A 12,123-nucleotide genomic window follows, 5' to 3' on the forward strand; every position below is an offset into this window, starting at 1 on the left:
TGCCTCTCATTACCATTTGAAAGTGAGTGGCGGCTGGAATCAAAGGCTATGGTGGCAGTGGTATGTGTGTGTGTGTGTGTGTGTGTGTGTGTGTGTGTGTGTGTGTGTGTGTGTGTGTGTGTGTGTGTGTGTGTGTGTAAGTGGGTGGAACAGCATGTCTGATTCACAGTGGCATGACCACACAATAGAGCACTATAGTTTGGTGCTTCTCTGTCACAAAGTCTTCGTGTTCACCATCATAACTGAGGCAAAGCACCAGCTTTAAGAAACTTGAAAAATACTGAACCTGCTACTCTTACAGACCTGATAAAAACCCTTTCTGCTGAAATTGAAAACTCCTTGAACTCCAACTGGTGACCAACTACAAGTACTCCCTCTACTGTTCCCTACATATACAGTTTTTCCCTCTCACTCCTTGGTACACCTAAAATAACTACACATTTCAGCATTTCATCGTGTCAATTTTGTTCAGCACCTGGTTAATCTTTACCTCCCTACCTAAATCCCTACTAGACTCTCTGTTTGGGTGAATTAATTTGTGAAGCATGTCAATCTTCACTCTCCACTCCTTGTATTAACATCTCTCCTCTGGTCATGTACTCACCACCCTTAAGACTTGCAGGCGTTAGCTGTCAACCCTCATCCTGAAAGACCTGCTGCTGAAACGACTGAGTTTAACTTTTGTTCCATCCCAACCCAGAACTTTTTTTTCTAAAATCCTGGAATGTACTGTTTCCACTCACATCTGCAGGGAAATAACTATCACAGCACCAAAACTGCCCTATTCAAATTCACAGTGCAGCCGACCCACGCTCCATCCCTGTTCGTATCTACCTAAATATGGCTTTTAACACGGTGTCTCAGAAAAATCATCAATTATGCTCTATTGGCATGACCAATTCTGCACACCTTTGGTTGATCTCTTAAGCAGAACAGTTTATCTCCATTAGGGCTGCAGGATATGGTAAAAAAAAAAAAAATCATATTGTGGTTATTTTTGACAGATATTACTATTGCAATTTGATTCACCATTAGTGGGAATGATCATTTTTACATCGCAATTTTAATTTTCACAGAAAAAAAACTATTAAAATCCTGATGATGTGACATTTGTTGGGGTCTGTACCAAACAAACATGTTTTCGTCCATCTGGAGAACAAGATTTGTAGGCCAGGGTATCTCTGCAGCAGTGCAGTACTTTATACATTATAATGCTGTTTTGTCACACATTTTACCTTTATCAAAAAATTGCAGCTTCGATTTGGATATTGCACTTGGCCATATTAAGATTTCGATAATATTTCGATTAATTGTGCAGCCCTAATCTCCATTAAGATCAAGATCTCAAAGACCTCCTTGTGGTATTCCACAGGGATTAATACTGGGTCCCCTTTGCTTTATCATCTACTGCCTCCCCATCATTAGACATCAAGACATCCCCTGTTACAGAGTTCATGCTCAGATATAAATTTCCATTTAACATCTTGGTTACTACCTCTCTCCTTTCTCCTACCTACTGCTTCTACAACAAAGAGACAATATAACTCTACAAGTACCATGGTCTCAGTATCTCTATTGATCACAGTTCCCTCTCTGCTCAAGTTAAAAGCCTTGGTGTAATTCTGGACAGCACCCTTTCCATAGAGCCTCACACAAATTCATTCACCCAAAAATTCTACTTCCCTGTCCCAGGTGATCATGAAAATACTCAGTCACCTCCTTGTCACTTTCAAACTGTACTACTGAGTTTTATTGTTAATCATTTACCTAACTCCTAAATAAATTCTCTGCACACATTATAACTCACACCTGAGGATATGAACACATCACCCCAATCCACCATTTATTTATTTACCTCTTCTTCACTTTTAAAAAGACTCCATGGACTTGCCCCACTCCCTATTGTTGTTAATGTCATTGATATTATGCTGCATGACACTGTGGTATGTAATACTACACTACAAATTCTACACTATAGTTACCTTTGACCATGTCGATATTGAGGAAGAAAGACAGAAGCAGCTATAGCATCTAGCATGACTATCTTGCATGACTTTTTGTGAATATATAGGCCATTCATATCATCAAACATGAAAGATCACTTTAGCCTGATCTGTGAATATATAGACCAGGCATTCCATTAAACGTGAAAGATCATTCATCACCATGGTCTAAAGTAAAATATTTACATTTTTGCTAAGCTCATACAAAACATACTATACTGTATCTATTTATAACAATTCAGGAGGCTATATGAAATGTCATTGTGGGGATTTCAACATGAAGAGCTGACCTATGACACATACTTTTACTCAGATCTCTTTAACAGTAAGATTGGGCAGTGTGAATGAAATCTTACTTCTGGTAAACAGATCTATGCTAAATGAAAACTCTTGTGTGATGCTGTAGCGTAGCTTGCATGTTGTAGACTACCAGCTTTTGTCTATCATAGTGAGAAAAAAAACACTATGATCCAAAGAAGTGCACAAGACCTTTGGCAAACAACAAATGCAGCCAAATTACACTGCAATCACCCAGACACTTTTTCATGTTTTAGTCTTGTCAACTGTCTAAAGTGTAAAGTGTAAAGAAAAAATAGTGTTTACATGATAAAGCCAAAGCAAGCAACCAATTCATCAGTTACTCACCACCATAGCCTTAAAAGTTTGTACTCACATCCTTCACAGAGAATGGAGCTTCCAATAGTGATAGCCATTTCTGTTACAATGACACTGACTGGAGACCCTTTGTAACAACAGCAAAAATAGAGATGTCCAAAACCTAACCATAAAACCAATGTTGATGAAAGGATTTTTTTTTATTTGAGCAGTATACACTATACTGTATAAAAAGTGCTCTGTTTCCTAATGCACAATGTTGCAAGCAAGTGAATCATAAAGCAACAGGAACTTGCAGTTTTATGTAATATCTAAAAAGACACCAGCTGTCAGCAATTGGTGAGAAGAGCCACTTGTATCAATTATTATATATTATATAAATATTGTCTTGGCAGACACTCAATTCAAGACGAACTGGATAAAGATTGGGGTAAAAAAATGTGTTTGCTATTGTGTAAAACAAAATTAAATTACTCCAGCAGCTTAAACCAATACATATTGATCTGTATGCTCATTAGTTCTCAGACTTTTTCAAGTTTTTTAAAGCAATATTTTGGCAAAATTGCATGTGTTTGGGGAGTACTGCGCATACAAGCAGTACCTGAGACTTGAAATATGCTGCACAAGTAATTTGTTCTTCAGTTTTTATTAACTATTTAGATCATTCAAATAACCTACAAACGTTTCGTGCGGCAGTCTTATAAGGGGTGAGGGGATGATACAAAATGTATCAATTTTGGTTGAAATCTCTCTTCAAACTGTAAACTTAAGTCTGCCAGTTAAACATTTCCATATGGATTGTTTATACCCAATAGTGAGTTAACAATCTTAATATATTGGGTATTCATATTTTCTAAGCCTTGGTTCAGATGTATTACTACCATATGCTATCATAAATGTGAGTATAGCTTTTTATTAGATATGTGTATTGTAGCAGCCCTCTTTAGGATGGCTAGTTCATTCATTGCTTAAGGGAAGGCAACTCAATAGGCTACAGGACATGCTTCAAACATGGGAAGAGAAATAATCAACAAGCTGGCCGACTTCTTTGTTCAAAATTGCAAATAATTACATGGACACCATCAGAAAAGGGGAACACTTAAAAATGTAAATGCTGCTAGTGGGGAGAACTGCAGTTTTTCATTTTTAGCAGTTACATTTGTCCATCCACTTGGTCTCATTTGGATGTCATATTAAATGCATAACGTGAGTGAAAGAATAGGCTACCACTTGGGACGCATAGCCTACCCTGAGAGTGCAACTTCGAGGTGTAAACAGAGTAAAAATAGCCTGCTATCAGAGGCTTCCCTACAGTCCCGTTATATAATGGTCCAAGCTAGGATGAATGACATCACGGGTAGTCCAGCAATCACAAACCCTATGTCCTTTACAACCAGTCGTCAATGTAAAACACCGTGTAGTAACATATTACATATGCAACAACAAATATCTATAATATTAACAGTGGGAACATGCATAATAAATGTCACAACGTTTTCACAAACACTGGACAAATTATGTGGACTGTGGTTAGTTGTTCTTCGTCTCTTTTCTTGTAGAAAAAACACTTCCGCGATGGTGAAACGTAGATAAAAAATGTAATGCTCGCCTTTGACAGTCTTTGTCATTAAGAAAAGAGTTCAAAAGAAGACACATGCGGCTTGAAGCAACGTTATTTTGTGGTGTATTTCAATGTTAAGCGCTGAAAAATAGTCAGCAAAGAGCAAATGTTTGAGCCGAGGTCGAGTGGCGCAGTTATTGGAAGTACAGCGCCTGCCCGACATCAGCTCGCCCGGCGGACGCGCTCCCCGCTCGGTCAGAATCCAGCCAAACCTCCGCTCTCTTTCGCCCCACTTAAACACTACTTTGCATTTACGTTCCGAAATGACAAGTATATACACCCAAACCCCGCACGCCCCTGTAACGTTTGGTCACTTAAAAATAGGTCAGAGGGCGCAGTAAACATTTTCCAAGGCTTTGAAGTAAACCAGAGCGTCAGCGCCACCCTGCCCAGTTCTTCCAGCCATTTTCTCTTCACAGCTCCAGAAGAGAAAAGTGGCATGGTGAAAGCAATGGTGAAACGAGTATTGAATGAACAGTTTTGTGTGACTTACTGTAGGGTGTAACGGGTTGCTGAGTTTGTGTCTCTCCTTGTTGCCAGGGCTCCCCTGCTCTGCTCCGGAGCTGACGGTGGAAAGCGTCTCCCCTCCTAATGATGTTTGCAGCGCACAGCATAGCTCTCTGCCCCCACCTTCAGAGAGAGGGAGAGGGAGGGAGAGAAGGAGAGAGAGAGAGAGAGAGAGAAGTTCAAAAATGGAGCAGTTAGTAAGCTACTCATGCAAAAATATGAGAGGGCTCGGAGCAGAGCAAACAGCGACATAATTACAAGACAGTACTAGGGCGTAGAAATGCCAGTATTAGTTAAAGTGTGTCTGGATATATCCATAGCATAGGCTGCATTATAGCAAATTCCAGAGGTGTGTGTGTGTGTGTGTGTGAGAGAGAGAGAGAGAGAGAGAGAGAGAGAGAGAGAGAGACAGGCAACCTGTGCCCCAATCAAGAGTTATTGCTAATTTTGTTTTGTTTTTTATTCTTGGCGTTTTATTCTAAATATCCAATATGATATAGAGCTTTCTTAACCTAGCCTCACCCAAAAGTAAGTAGATAGTAGCAGAACTTTCCTCCATTGTTAATGAACATTTCAGCTGCAATTCCCAACACCATAAGATCAAGTAGCTACTACTTAAGTACAATTTTGAGGAACTTTTTTCAGAATTTTCCTTATAATACTTTTGTAGTTTTTATTAAGCTTAAGGAGGCTTTTGAACACAGTATTGTTACTTGCAATTGAGTATTTTTATATTCTAGTATTACTACTTTTACTTAAGTAATAGATCTGAATACTTCTTTCACCACTGCATAAGCTAGGGTAAACTTTATTGATCCCATGCACAGAAACTGAATTGTCACAACAGCAAAAAGAAGTACGAGAGCATATGCATAGATAAGTAACCTTAAAAAAACTACAATACTTTTATGAGCATTTATTAATATCAGGCACGTAAAAACAAAGAATAAAAGTTAAGAAATATCATATACACATAAAAAAATGTGACCATAAAGTGTATTGAGACTCTAAAATATCACAAATACACAGCAATTTTTGACAGTGAAAAATAAAACTGTCTCAGTGAGGTCATTTAACAAAATCAAATACAGTACAGTATAGAGTACTCAAGATGTATTTGACAATGTTGTTATTGTTTATTCCACGAGCTCAGCCGTATGTTTGATCACATGCTGGGGATCCCATACCATCTTTACATGTGATTGCACATTAAACCTGACTTTTCTCAGAAATGCTGCTGTCAACAGGCCAGAAGGTCATGGCAAGAATTTGACGTAGAGAGCTCGAGATCTCAGAATGAATCAGCTCAGCTGACAGTGACAAGGTGGAAAATCTCAGCTGCTGATAGCAACTGTTTTCTCACACACACACACACACACACACACACACACACACACACAACCACAAACATACACACTATCATGGAGTAGTACTAGAAAACATGTTGATGAAAGATGTTTATTTACTCATGACATGATTAGTTTATTGGTAATTCACTTTAAGATGCTAAATTCAATTGGCTCTTTGTGGCTCAGTCACATATTTGACAATTAAAAAAAATAACCTGGGTGGTTTAACAGTTTCCTTAACATGATGTGTTATTACAGTATGAACCAAAATATAAAAAAAACATAAAATTAAAAGTTAAAATCAACCAAAATACTGTTGCTGAAAAAGTATTAAAATCAACTGATAAACTCAACATTAAAGAAGCATGTAAATACCCAGTTAACCCCTCCCCTCTATTTTCACTGCTGACCTCTGTTACCTCTCCCAGATTTCCAATATGGCAGCTTTCGCTTCTTCGTCACAGGAGAGTGCAACCTGACACTGACCATGAGCCGCAGGGTGCACGAGGCTGCAGAGTGACAGACGATCTGGGATATATCCCACTCCCTGCCAGTCACTCAATAAGTGGCCTATTGTCCAGCACTCTATTGTGCCTGTTGTCACATGTATGCCAAACAAAGAGACAGAGAGGTAGGCTGCCCTGTGTGCCAGAAGGCTAGCATTACATTCATGGCCTGGATGCATAGAAATGAAGAGACAGCATCTGGTGGTGAATGGACTTTGATATTTGAATGGAGACAGGAATGAAGAGTTTCAGTTCACAACCATTTCTTATGCAGACTATATACATGCTGCTTGATACTTAAAGTCCCTGTTGTGCTGCCTCACTTTCATATTGTGTACTGTATGACTTGCCCTCACAGCATATGTGATGACATGTTTCTGAATAAATCACCAAGTGATCCTGATTTGTAATTTGATAACAGGGTTGCTTAGCGTCTTGCTAGGTCACAGAAGTGCATGCATATACTCATTTGCGCATGTACTCGTTCCAGTCTTTACTCTCTCGCTCTCTCTTTTGTCTCTGCATGTACTTACAGGTATTCACCTACTTTTTTTAGCAGTTCAACGGAATCAACACAGGTAGGAAAAGTCAGGTAGGCTGTTGTCTGTCTGCCAAAGAGTGCAATGCTAATACATGCTAGTGTGTGTGTGTGTGTGTGTGTGTGTGTGTGTGTGTGTGTGTGTGTGTGTGTGCAGGGCCGTGGCGTGCTTGAAGAATAATAAAAAACTGTCCCCAAAGGAGGAGCAGATTCTTCGAGGGTTGGGTGACTCCCTAGAGATGTACCTGTGTTCTCTGTAGGAGGTGTGAACAGTATACACTGAGGGACAATAAAGTGTACCAGGTGTGGCCTGTACGGGAAGAGCCCTGAGGAATGGAGTCTGGCTGTTTAAACCTGCATACCTGTATGGCTATTTTGTAAGATTAAATGACTCATATCTTAATTGCCAATGCTATTTTTTAACCTCAGTAGTTTAAAAGCTCTCTTTTGGGGAAAAGGGTGCCAAATTAAATGTTTGAAAAGGGATATGACGAGATATATCATCACTGCCCAACCTATTGTGAAATATGTTTGTTTCAGTTGTTAATCCTTTCTGACCAGAAAACCAAGAAAGAACTCTATTCAGCCAAAGACATTCAACTAAATCAGAGACATCTGCTTAACTGACAAGTATACACAAACAAGGCATTTCACACTTCACCTGGGATATGAATAAATAACACACTGAACTTAAAATACGCACTAAGGAAGATGAATAATTAATCTTCACTATCCTTTGTAGCTCTTATGGGATTTTTCAAAGATTTTAATGGTCATGGACATCTCTGCTTTATTGGACAGCAGAGTAACAGAGTAGCACAGTGTCTGAAGTGCATGCCACTTAACATTGCACACTCAGCTATTGAGCATGACAACATTTTCTTCAATTGTATGTGAATTTTACCATTTATCTACCACCAGCCGGTGTGACAATATAAGCAGAGGAAAGAGAAGGCCACTGCATCGACATGTCAGCCCTTCACATTCTCTGCAAAATCCAATAAAGTCTTTGTCAGTAGAAGTTGAATGCTCATCCTGTATGCTTTGAAAGCAGCTGTCACTTCAGATTTCAAGGCCACAGTGTGCTGAAGTTCTCTCTGTGCACCGGGGATGGTGTGCATCTGCTCACTGCTCCCCCTTTTGCTCAAATGTGGAAGGGCCAGATACCAGACAGCATTATATCAAACAATGTGCAAAAAGAATAAATGAAGTGTTTCACTTTATACTTTTATTTTATACTGTACAGCAGTATCCACGTAGGAAAATTAATATTAATATCTACTGCTCTACTTTTAAACACATAGGAGGATTACCTTTGAAATGCTATTATTTTGTAAGTAATAGATTATAATAGTGGTTCCCAAACTTTGTTGTCAGACGTGCCCGTACAGCCCTGTCAGATGAATTCAAGTACGACTTATTTGACACTGCCATGTATTTCAACCATTTATCTATCAGTTTTAGCTAACTCTTTCAACTGTTCATCCATTAATTTTAGCTGTTTATTTCAGCCATTTACCCATTACTCTCTGTTTCAACTGTTTCACTAATACCTCAACATCTATCCATTAATTTGAGATATTGATCCATTATCCAATACTTTATCTTACTATTTTAAGTACTATTACATGGTGTTTAGGTGTTAGCTGACTCAATATGTGGACAACCAATAAATTGGACTTCACTTCATTTCTTGCACTCAATTTCTTCCAATTCCTTTCCCCCATGTTTTCATTCTGTATGCTGTAGCAATGATATTGATGCATCTCAGCTACATGTGATATCTTCATTGAATTCTAAACATGAAAAAAATCAAATCCAGCTTCTGCAGCATCTTAATCAGTATGTAACAATCACAAGCTCACTAATATACCATCATTTTCACACCACCTCTCTAACAACCAAATTACACAGGCTTAAAGTTGCCCTTGCAAGTGTAATCCTACAGTGAATGCCTGCTATCGGCTAACCTGTTCTCACACACCTTCCGTATTCTGCGACAAGGGAGAACGAAGCAGGAAGGATTAGGATGCAAAGAGAGTTCCCTAATCTGTGTATTAACAGCAGCCAATTGAATCAGGCTGTCTTGGGCAGGCAGATTTTGGGAAGTAATCTGGAGGGCCTTAATGTGATCGGTGTAAAAAGTCCAGACCTAATTGGAATGGAGAAACATATACTTACATTGCTCAGTCAAAGATGTGCACAGTGTGTAGGAATATTCTCAGACATGAATAAATTTGTGTCATTCTCACACACTCTGTCTTTCTTCTCAGTCCAAACACACACATGCACATGATCTGCTGCAATACTTGCTAGAAGTATTGCAGCAGATCAGAAATGACATTATTTTGCTTTTTTTGAAACATTAAGAAAGTGGAAAGAGAGGCACAGAGCAAAGGAGAGTTTGGCGTGTGTGTGTGTGTCTAACAGCTGAGTTCCCTCTGTATGAAAAAATAATTGGCTCTTAGTTCTGGACCAAGAACTTATTATTAGACTGCTGCCTTTGTAGATGAGACTGCAATATTACAGGGATAAGAATGTTTTTCTACTTATTACTCTGAACTGTTTTTACCCTTTGCACTCCCTGTTCAAACTGCAAGTCATTTTAATGGTGATATTTAATTCCAGTTTCACCTTTATTGTAATTCTCTCTGCATAAGGTGTCGGCTTTTCTTTAAATGTGATGTCTGTGTTCATCCCTCCATCCCCAAAATAAACACACCAGCCCCTCATGTATCATAAATGAGGATAGTTCCTCAACCATCTTTTCTGGTTTAATAAGGGTAGAAAAAAAAGGCTGTTATGCCTGAGCAACTCTCCTCCTACTAACCAGTGACTTTAATTATTGACCAGGCAAGGGAGGCTCTCCAACACACTTTTGTACCCACACATACACACACATTCATACAAACAGTGGTGAGTGATATCAGGACAGGCTTCTACAGTACACAGTCCCCAACGCGGGGGTCAGCGAGGAGTCAGCTGGATAATAGATGAGCTTGAAAGACGCAGCCAACAAATCTATCACTCACCTTACACCCTGCCTGTCTGCCCGGGTGCCTGATTTTCCTTTTTGTGTGTGACTGTATTTGAGGACAGAGAGAGAAACTGCCAGTCTGAGGAGTCACACAACACAAGGGAGAGGGAGCATGACAGAAACAGAGGTAAAAGAGTGAAGAAGCGAAAGTAGAGCAGAAAGTCCCTTAGAGAAAATTAATCAACAATTTTGATAATCAATTCATTTTTTAAAGAAATATTTGGACATTTTGGGAAATACACATACTCGCTTTCTTGCCAAGAGTTAGATAAGAAGATACCACTCTCGTGTCTGTACGGTAAACATGAAGCTACAGCCAGCAGCTGATTAGCTTAGCTTAGCATAATGACTGGAAACTGGGGGAAACAGTTAGCATGGCTCTGTCCAAAGGTAACAAAATGTTGAACTATTCCTTTTATTATATTATAAAGGGAAAATGCCCAAATTTGTTGGGTTTCCTATATTTTCTATTTTAGGTGTTTTGTTGGTAAGAAGAAATGATCCCTTGCCCTGGGATGGTCATTTTTCACTACATCCTGACATTTTATAATGTCAACAAATAATCAACAGATTCATCGATAATGAAAACAATCTTCAGTTGGAGCCCCATATTGTTGCAAATGTTGTTAGAGGACAAGTGGAGCTGGGAGACAGCAGACTGGTACAAATGTCCTGTCTTACCACATGCATTGATTACAATGCATCATAGTCATCGATCACTACTGCTTCTGTGGCTTCACCCTCTGACCACGATCATTAGCACCTTCCGTCACCTCTCTCTAGCTTTCCCTGTCTTTGCTTCCCTATTGCTCCCATGGCTTTTCTCCACATTCACCTGTATGTTGAGGTTAATTTTGCTTCTTCACACCTCTCTCAGAGATATATGTTGGTATTCCACTTGGGAGCTAGCTAGCGTGCAGGCCTTTTTCTCGAGTGGCACTTGAGGAACAGATAGGCCTTCAGTGTTTTTGTGAGGATCAATTTGAGGATCAAAACTTTTCGTTTAGTTTATTTAACATTATGAGAGGAATAATGTAGAATCACAAACATCAACAAACTTGAAGAATGAAATAAAATCCATATAAAGAATCCAATAAAGTCCAGGACATGCATTATTATCATGTAAAGAAAGTATAGATCCTTGAGTTCAGATGACTAGGCAACATCATGCACAGTTATGGTGTAATAGTCAATTGTCACAATTTGGAAAAGTTGACTTATTTGCTGTCTTGCCAAGAGTTGGATGAGAACATTGTTACCACTCTCACGTCTGTACTGTAAATTCGGAGCTGGATCCAGAGGCCAGTTAGCTTAGCTTAGCATAAAGACTGGAAATAGGGGGAAACAGTTAGCCTGGCTCTGATCAAAGGTTACAAAATCCACCTTCCAGCATCTCTAAAGCTCACTCATCAAAACATTATTTCATTTTTTTTTAGAGAAATAAACAAAAAAGAGTTTGATGGGAAGTATTGTTCTTCTCATTTAACTCTCGGCAAGAAAGTGAACGAGCATATTTCCCAAAATCTCAAACTATTCCTATAAAGGATGGTCTCTTTCTGCATTAATGATATTATTTCTTCGATTTCCTCTAACTTTCCTTCATTAAATCTTTCCAGTTATGTTCTCTTATGCGAACCAGTGTCATTTCACTGCAGTGAGGGCAGGTTTTAAAGTGCTTCTGTTCTTCCACCTCCTCAAATTAATGAGTATATTCAGTTCAATGCATTCAAGTGTACAAGAACCTTGTAGTAGTGGTCTAATTCAATAATAAGACTTGACAATGTGCTTGTTATAGTGAAATGCAAATGACCGACTTTGAGGCAAAATTTAAAAAAAAACCTTTCATTCTGCCACCAAAGTTATCTGACTGCTGTGCTCTCTAAGTGCAATTGGACATGAACATCCGCCATCCGGATCGTCTAGACGCTCGATTTCAAAGGCCTTTTA

General features: G+C 39.0%; 1 protein-coding gene across 2 annotated transcripts in view; it reads right to left on the reverse strand.

Moving 5' to 3' along the window:
• The window catches only part of atxn1a (ataxin 1a), a 98,579-nt gene extending 93,712 nt beyond the window's left edge, over positions 1–4,867 (reverse strand). For both annotated transcript variants that reach the window (XM_044170706.1, XM_044170703.1), the window contains exon 1: positions 4,733–4,867. The gene's annotated coding sequence lies outside the window, so the exon portion shown is untranslated. The remainder of the gene's footprint in view (positions 1–4,732) is intronic.
• Between the last annotated feature and the right edge of the window lie 7,256 nt (positions 4,868–12,123).

The sequence above is a fragment of the Siniperca chuatsi genome, linkage group LG17 (genome assembly GCF_020085105.1).
Source record: "Siniperca chuatsi isolate FFG_IHB_CAS linkage group LG17, ASM2008510v1, whole genome shotgun sequence".
In the NCBI taxonomy this organism is placed as follows: domain Eukaryota; kingdom Metazoa; phylum Chordata; class Actinopteri; order Centrarchiformes; family Sinipercidae; genus Siniperca; species Siniperca chuatsi.